Source organism: Falco rusticolus, chromosome 14 (genome assembly GCF_015220075.1).
Source record: "Falco rusticolus isolate bFalRus1 chromosome 14, bFalRus1.pri, whole genome shotgun sequence".
In the NCBI taxonomy this organism is placed as follows: domain Eukaryota; kingdom Metazoa; phylum Chordata; class Aves; order Falconiformes; family Falconidae; genus Falco; species Falco rusticolus.
Window position 1 is genome coordinate 21,468,440 of NC_051200.1, and position 6,746 is coordinate 21,475,185.

A 6,746-nucleotide genomic window follows, 5' to 3' on the forward strand; every position below is an offset into this window, starting at 1 on the left:
ACCCTCTGCAGCTTTCCCCGCCTAGAGCCTTGTTTCTTGGCAGTGCCTCTATGTAAAGTTTCAAAAGACTTTATAGAGTTTCCCTTCCTCCACCATATATGTTCTCTTTTTTTTTTTCCCTTCTCTTTTTTTATTTATTTATTTTAGTTTCTTTTTCCCCCCTCCATGCATAAATCACGGCAGCTCCGCTTACTGCCTTTGCTGCGGGTTCGAGTTTGTCACGGAATGAGTTAATGGGGCCAGGCTGACGCCTAAGTTAACTTGTCACAGTTTGGGTGACTTTCTATGAGCTAGGAATCCAGCCCACTGCTTGCAAATAACATCCTTACTGCAGTTAAACACTTAATTGCCAAAATGTGGACAGCATATTTAAAAATTGTTTCTAGACATAAACCAGCATACACAACCCAAAGAATAGGAATGATCTTTAGGAATTTTTCCTTATTATTATTACTAATACTCAAAGTTTTTAACCATAAACCAGAGTGTATGTGTGTGCCGTGTAGCTGCTACCAACAAACCACATGTAACACTTGATGGTAATTGTGTTCATAATTATGGAGTTAATTGAATTTCTGTGATAATAAAAACTGGCATATAAAAAGTCTCTCAAGATTAAATATTTTAGTTAGGGAAGAATACACTCATTTGGAATATTTAATAAACAGAGAGTAGTTCTTACATGCATGTGAGCTTAAGATTAAAAAAATAATCTCCCCAAATGAACCTTCTCCATAAATGCTGTTCCAAACAAAACGCGGTATCATGCAAAACCCCATGAATTCTTGCAATGCTCCTGGTTTTGCCCTCTGAAGGAAAAGCAGTATGCACTGAGGTATTTGCAAACTGGATAGATATGTTAAAGGAGCCTTCTGCTGCAGCTTCAGCATCTGCATCTGCCAAGCTTGTAAGGCGCTAGAAGTGTGCCAGAAACTCAGTGGCAAAATTAGCACTGCTCTTAAAAGTTTAATATCGTAACAACACCATGTTAGCAAGTCAAATTTTGCTTATAGTCTTTGACCTTAAAAGAGTGGGGTTTTCTGGGGTTTTTGTTTGCTTGGTTTGTTTGGGTTTTTTTTTTTTTTTTTTTTTTGTTTGTTTGTTTGTTTTTTTGTGATCTATTAGGTGTTTTGGTGCCACTTTAGGCTGACTTCAGGGCTGATTTACAACTTACCGATTCCACAGGGGAGTCACAAGATGTAACACAGCACAGAATGTGGAACTGTGTGTCTTACCATCTTTGTCCTGTATATTATCAACTGATTTATCTTTGGAGAGAAACAAATAAGGGCAAGAATTCCCAATTTGTAAGATATTAAACCTGTATATCTAACCATGGGCAGAGTCATCCTCCTGAAAATGAGAAAGGATCAATAAAGATGTATTGTAGTGGTCTCCTCTTCTCTCCTCTCTCCTCTCCTCTCTCCTCTCCTCTCTCCTCTCCTCTCTCCTCTCCTCTCTCCTCTCACCTCTCCCTACTTCCTCTCTCCTCTCCTCTCTCCCTCTCCCTCTCTCCTCTCCTCTCTCCTCCCTCTCCTCTCCTCTCTCCCTCTCCTCTCTCCTCTCCTCTCCTCTCTCTCCTCTCCTCCTCTCTCTCTCTCCTCGTCCTCTCTCCTCTCCTCCTCTCCTCTCCTCTCTCCCTCTCCTTCTCTCCTCTCCTCCTCCTCCTCCTCTCCTCTCTCCTCTCCTCTCCTCCTCTCCTCTCTCCTCTCCTCTCTCCCTCTCCTCTCTCCTCCTCCTCCTCTCCTCTCCCTCCGCCTCCTCTCTCCTCTCCTCTCTCCCTCTCCTCTCTCCTCTCCTCTCTTCCCTCTCCTCTCTCCTCTCCTCTCTCCTCTCCTCTCCTCTCTCCTCTCCTCTCTCCTCTCCTCTCTCCTCTCCTCTCTCCTCTCCTCTCTCCTCTCCTCTCTCCTCTCCTCTCTCCTCTCCTCTCTCCTCTCCTCTCTCCTCTCCTCTCTCCTCTTCTCGCTATACTGTGGACAAAGGAAAAACATAAGGGGAAAACATTAGCTGTTACAGTTTGAAATTCATCTCTAATTTAGTGTCACTAAGAAAAAAATTACTTCATTTTTCTAGGCAGGAAAGTCTTTTTTTAAAAGTATACTTACTGCAAGAGCAGTGGCAGTTGAACATTTTTAAGCATGAAATGATATGCATTTTGAAAAAAGAGCTTCAGATGTCAGCTAATGTAGTAGTGACCCAGCCCTGTAGGAAACCCAGCTCTAATAACCATTTTCCAAAATATCGTGTATTGAGTTTCATTATTTTCTACTAGGATTCACGGGAGACTGTTTCTTTTAATATCCTGGTTTTACCTACTGATGAGATTGGCTGGAGAATGTAAAATATAAAATATTGATAATTAGACCTCAGGTCCCTCATCTTTGGTAATGTGGAGTTCCCGTCCACCATTTTTTTTGTTAAAAAGTTGTGTGTTTGTGTTCCATTACTACATTATGATTTCGATATTACTGATGTGAGTTGCTGTGATAAAAAAATGTAAAGCCCCTCCCAAACTAACCTGAAGTGCAGGGGCTTTATTTTTGTTATTTCTGCCTTCCAAGAGTCGCTCCCCTCCCCCAGCAGCCGCACTACAAAGCTTGTTGTACAGGGACTCCATTAATCCTACATTTCCTAGATGGTATCTGAGGCACAGTGGGTTTCCACAGAAATTAATTTGTCCTGACAACAGGCCTAAAGATTGGAGTCCAGGGATCACTTGGCAAATTCCCTTTAAACTGAGCACAATAATAAACAGAAAGCTGATAACGACAGTTCTGAAAGACCACACAGAGGAAGGACCCCGAGCCGAGGCGCTCGGTGCGGATCTGCGAATGCCTCCGGTAACCGGCAGCCAGGAGCTGTACGCTCCGTAGGAAAATAAGCGCGCTGATTTATGCATGTTCTAATAGCGCACGCCAACTTCATCTAGTCGTGTACAGTTTTAACTCTTTTTCTGGAAGGATAATGGCAGTTGAAGACCCCTCTGGTTTAGGCTGTTCTTATTTAATATTTGTATGAATACCTCTCTGGCCATTTTTTGCCTCTTTCCTACTCTAATGAAGCTTTAATTTTCTCAGTATCCCTTACCTGGGTAAACATTAACAAAAGTTGAACAGTGGGTAGTGTAATGTTTCAAAGAATGAATCTGGAAAGTTTGCTATCTGTTCTAAATATATTTTCTTTGAGATTGTACTAGGTTTTGGGTTCAATTGTCTTCTAGGTAGTAATTCCTTATTAAGAATAGGAAAAAGCATTTTCGACAGCATTATTGCCTGTTTGCAGCTTTTTATTTATCTTTGCCTTTGGTGCATATTTAAATGCTGTTGTTTTCCTAAAGTTAAGGTATGGAAAATGGCCACGTTGGAAATATATACTAATATAGTAAGCAAATAAACAAACATTCATTGGATATTTTAGAGCTTGTCAAGGTAAGAGCGTTTTAACCTCTGATTTTTGTCAATATAGAATTTAGAGGTTTAATGATAATTAGGATTTGTGGCGTGTCAGTAAACCTCTGCCAGTTACATTTCTGAAAAAAGCCATCATAATATTAAGAGTTAGGACTGATGGAGTGAATGCTAAGTAAGATATACGCCACATAACTTTTCCCTGCTTAAGTATAGGGTATGTAACAATTTAAGTAACAAATTAAAAAAGGAGGACAATTTACAAAGATGCATGGAAAATGGATTTTGGTTATTGAAAGATACCTTGAAAGTAAAGTCTAATTTTGCTCTCAGTGTCCAAAATCCATTATGAAATAACAGCCTCCAGATACAGAGAGGACTGTGTAACTATGCTAAAAGAAGGCAACTACTGTGCTTGATAGGTATGGCTGTACACCTAAACAGCATGAATCATGTTTGATCACTATTAATGGCTCAGATGTATCTCTGAAGATGGAAATTCAGCACTGGATATATCAAAACTCAACCACAATCCTTAACGGCAATGCCTCCTCCGCCAATTTTTCCTCCATGTACAGAGAGACGCACAGGCTCGAGATGAGCAGCAATACTGAAGTTGCAGATGGGTCATGCCCGGGGAAGGCAGGAGCAGGTGGGTGACCCCGCTCCCGTCCCCTCCATCGCAGCTCCGGGCTGGGGTGGCAGAATGCCAGCGGGTGGGTAGTTACGGGCTTGGAATGCCGCAACCCTTGGCATTTGCGGTACAGAGAGTTTATCTAAAAAAAAAAAAAGTTCTGCCTTACATGCTTTTCCAGCACAGCTAATGACAAAACTGTCGTTGACTTTGGTAAGGGCAGCATCAGGCTCGCTAGTTAAGAGCTTAACGAGCTGAGAGGTGGGGCTCTATTATGCTGCTGTAGTGTGGTGTATGTACCATACCTCCTTGCTGAAAAATAAAATCTTTTGCTCTCATTATTGGCTTTAAATTAGGTTGTACACTACAAATTAATCAATTACAGCCAAAGTACTTTGGAAATGAAATTCAGGATGAGTAGCGCAATTTGTATTTGTCACACTTAAAGAACTCCATTGTACTGAAACGCAGAGGATTTGAAAACAACTAGTTTTAATGCTCTCTAGCTCCTCTTTCTAGAGTCTGATGCAAGAGCAAATTGACTGGCTGTGCCTTTTGGTTCTGTAAAAGAACAAACCAAAATACTCCCCTCCACTTTTTATATCAAAATCACTCTATGCATTTCAGTCTACAAGCTATTAGTTTTTTTTGAATTTGGATCAAATCAGGCATTTTTCCCCGAGCAAATAGTTCTCTAGCGTGCTTTATACATTTGATTCAAAGGACTGTGTATTATTTGATGTTCTTAGGAGATAAACAATAAACTTTTGAATATGTTTTTTCCATTTGAATACAAGCCTAGGGATGCTTCACCCTGCATCCTAAAGCCTGATTTCCCCTGGGACTCATTATCATGCAGCTCACATGTTCAGTCACCTACACTGTTGAACTTACTATCAAATAACCTTCGAAACGTTACTAGTTATTACGTGTCAGAGGGCAGATTTATGATAAACTAACTTTGAAACAAAATAATGATTTCTCAGCGTTCTGTTTCCAGCAGCATTTCTGGTAATTTTGTCGGATTTAAATTTCAAAACAGTAAGTTGCCTTTTTCTCTTATTCTACCATATAAAACAGCTCCCTCCCCTGATGAAATTTCTCCTTCCTTAAATATGGTTTATGATGATTTGAGCACTGCCTATAAAGAATAAAAATGAGAACATTTGTCTGTGAGCTACCAAACTGCCCACTGGAGTTCATTTCTGATTAAACTTTCATAGCTTTCTAACTTGGTGAAAGTTTAAATTAACTTAACCCTTAGCGTAGTCTACTTGTGTCCAAAATACAGCTGTGCAATAGGTGTTTGCAGGCAGAAACCTTTTCTCCTTCCCCTTTCTTCTGCCAGTATTTTGAGGTTTCAAGGGAGGTTCTGGCATTACAGCGATGAAAATCTATAGCGTCGCCTTCTCAGAAAGCAGAAACATGGTTTACGGCAGACCAGAAAGGCTGCCCAAAAAGGTTTTCCAAAGGGTATCCTGAATTTCAGCCCCTGAAGTCCGTATTTAGGGATCTAAATAACTGGCAGATTTTCAGGAAGGCTGAGCATGACTCTGGGGGCTCTGTAGGCACTTGGCCTCTTTTAAATGGTAGCCAGAGTGATCGTGGCTTTTAATGAGGTGGTATCAGAGGGATGAAATCTGGATAGATAAATGCTATATAATCATTTTGGAGGTGATTAGAGTAGCAAACATCTGCAGATGAAATTTAAAAGTAGACTATGTCAAGAACTAAGTCTGGCTAATTTGGAGAAAAGTCGGTGTAGCTCTTCTTGGTGTCAATGAATATATTATTTTTTTGGGTTGTATTCCAGAGGAGTATCAGGCAGATTAATGTGTGTAGGATTTTCATCTCCTACTAGACAAAGTCTAGGCTTTGAGATATTGCTCATCTGTGATACTGCATGGAAAGTGCCTGACCTAGGGTAGCTCTGTGAAGCTGGGGGATAGAGCCACCATCTTCTGTGCATCCTCTCATCTCTTTTGCTCCACTCGCTGTGATTATGGTTCTCCAAGGGCATTACGGGCAAAAGTTCCATATCAGGCTGTCTATTAATATTTATGTAGCAATTCAGGAGGTAATGCATTGTTAAAATACAAGTTGGAAATGCACCAAATTTAATCACTTTTAGTACTAGAAATTATCTATTTCTACATCAGATAGAAGGGGGGTATCGTTACGACATTTTTTTTAACCAAGTTATTCGCCAGTTTGAACATGGCTTGAATTAAAAGGGAAATAAATGCTACTGAGTAGACCAAGTTTTTAAAAGGAATGCATGCTACATATGTGAAATTTAATATGAAGTGTTAAAAAATATTTAAAGTAAATACATACTACGTTAGCATGCCCACTGGTTGGTGGTGCCATGTCAGTCAGTCCCTGCGTTCACGTGTAAGGACTGCTTGTGTGCACGGTGGCCAGGGGATTCGCCCTTTGCTACTATGCAATTCCTCCTGCCTAAACGTAGAAAGAATATTTTTATCACTGATATCACTTCATTTTTGCAGCTGTCTGCTCGCATCAGGTTAGTAATATAAACTCTGTCAAAGACTAATCTCTCCCTTCCACAGGCTACAAAATCCACAATTATTATTTAGAGTTAACCTCCTAAGAAAGTATTCATTATTTAAACTGTTAAAGCCCAAAAAGAATTGTTAGCTATTGTTATCTGAGGACCTCCTACAGTCTTCCCTTGGTCAAAT